The sequence below is a fragment of the Theropithecus gelada genome, chromosome 9, assembly GCF_003255815.1.
Source record: "Theropithecus gelada isolate Dixy chromosome 9, Tgel_1.0, whole genome shotgun sequence".
In the NCBI taxonomy this organism is placed as follows: domain Eukaryota; kingdom Metazoa; phylum Chordata; class Mammalia; order Primates; family Cercopithecidae; genus Theropithecus; species Theropithecus gelada.
Genome location: NC_037677.1, coordinates 23240204 through 23242556, shown reverse-complemented (window position 1 = coordinate 23242556; position 2353 = coordinate 23240204). Strand labels below are relative to the sequence as shown.

General features: G+C 38.1%; 1 long non-coding RNA gene across 1 annotated transcript; it reads right to left on the bottom strand.

Annotated features, from left to right (window-relative positions):
- Window positions 1-445: 445 nt before the first annotated feature.
- Window positions 446-2104, bottom strand: LOC112632180. Its single transcript, XR_003121271.1, has 2 exons — window positions 1602-2104; window positions 446-614 (listed from the first exon to the last, which is right to left on the bottom strand). It is a non-coding gene; the product is annotated as an uncharacterized LOC112632180 (long non-coding RNA).
- Window positions 2105-2353: the final 249 nt, after the last annotated feature.

Sequence of the window (2353 nt, the reverse complement as noted above, 5' to 3'; positions counted from 1 at the left end):
TACCCAGCTAATTTTATTTATTTATTTATTTATTTATTTATTTATTCATTTATTTATTTATTTATTTTTAGTAGAGATGGGATTTCACCATGTTGGCCAGGCTGGTCTTGAACTCCTGACCTCAGGTGGTCCGCCTGCCTCGTCCTCCCAAAGTGCTGGGATTACAGGCGTGAGCCACCACGCCAGGCTCTAGTGATCCATTTTGATTACAATGTCATAAGATCTTGTAATCATTGAGAATAACTCATGTGGTTTATCAAAAACACCTTATTATTCCATTAAACTTACGGATTAGAACAAAAATCATCATGAAGTTGTTTCAAAGAATATGTTCCAATTTAGATGGCTAAAAATATTTGCATATAATCATTATTACCAAATGTGGGATAGGCATGAAAATGTAGATGATCAAAAATAATTTCTTAAACAGATTATTCTATGTTGTGTATAATGATAGAAGAATTCTTTAATTCATTTGTAATTTATTTTTCCCGAATTAAGCAACTAAGTTTGAGATCTTTAGCCCAGGAAGGAGTAGATGAGGTGTAGCCTGCTTCCTTGGCTGTTGAATGCTTCTGGAAAGGATGCTGAAGAACTTGCTGGAGAAGATGCACCTGGTAAACAATGTGGGCAGATAAATACAGATTATAATTACTCAGGACCCTGATGAATTTTAACATTACTGAATGGCAAGGTCAACTTTAAATGTTTAAAAATGTTCATACTTTGGGAAGCAAAGGCAGGCAGATACTGGAGGTCAGGAGTTGGAGACGAGCCTGGCCAACATTGCAAAACCTTGTCTCTACTAAAAACACAAAAATAAGCCAGATGTGGCGGCGTCTGCCTGTACTCCCAGCTACTTCGGAGTTTGATGGAGGAGAGTGTCTTGAAACTGAATGTGGAAGAAGCAGTGAGCCAAGATCACGACCCTACACTCCAGCCTGGGCAACAGAGTTAGATTGTCTCAAATCGAACAAACAACAATAAAAGTTCGTACATTTTGTTTTATGAAAAATCTCAACTCTAGTTGTTACTTAGAATTTCTATTATTCCACAGAATTTCCTTAAGTACTATTTTTGTACTAAGAGAAGGAATGTGTACACTGTCATGGAGAGTACAAATATATCCCCGTCATTTTAAGATCCCTTTACAGCATAAAGAGAATTATAATTTTCTAAAATATTTAGCAAAAAAAAAAAAAGAATGTCAATGATTTGCAGTCTTTCCAAATGAAGGGTATGAATTCCAGCTCATGCTGCTTCCTCACTGGGAATATGGCTCTATAATAATAAACTGAGGCACAAACAACACACTTCTTTCAACAGTAAACCTAAGATTGAAATGTTTATTTTCAGTGGTTTTGCTATTTCTTGGGGATTATGAAGGAAATGCTTAGTTAGAATATAGAGGGTGGATGATAATACCATGAAATTAAGGGTGAGAGATAAAGTAGAACTTTTTATTGCATCACTAGTATTTTAAATATAAAGATTGCATCATCATAAATACGGGGCTTTTGGAGCCCATCTTAGCACTTCTCCCCAGGTACGTTCAATACATATCATTTTATTGAAGTTGCTTGTATACCTGTCAGTCTCACCTACTAGTTAAACGGCTCCTCTAATTGATTCTTACATTTCTCTACCACATCTTGCCTTGAGTCGACTCTAAAGACATATTTGATGAAAGACGGTAAATACCAGTAACATGTGAAAAGGGCTGCATCAAGAAAGCTGCTCTACCAATGAAATCATTAGAAAAATACGATGTACTCAGTGTACGAATTTTAGGAAATTTCCCTATTACACATGCTACTTCGAGTATGTGTGTTATTTTCAAAAACATATAAATTGAATATATAATTATTGAATGTATGTGATATATATATATATGTTAACATCACACAGTAGACTTAACTCTTGGCAAAGATTTTTTCTGAAGCATCTGCAGAAATCAGTCTTCTTTCCAGTTTCAAAAACCCCAACATGGGCAAAAGAGGATCCTTTGGATGCCGGATAGTGCATGAAGCACATTGGGTTACAGTAATTTTAATATAGTTCATATTCATAATTCACAGTGAGGAAACCTGAAAGTTGCGCCCAGCTATCAGTGAATGAAAGGCAGGGCGGGGCTGCTGTGGGGGCGGGGCCTTGTGAGTCAGTGCCTGGACTCCCGCATCACAAATGGAAGGGCAGAGCGTGGAGGGAACTCAAGGCCTGATTGGTTCCTCCTAAGCGGGACGTGATCTGGTTGTCAGGGCAACCGGCCTTCAGTTAGAGCCTTCAGTTGGTGTCATTTGGTGGCCTTTCCTGGGGAGAGGTAGCAGGTGCTCAGCTCTGCAGGCGTGGGGGC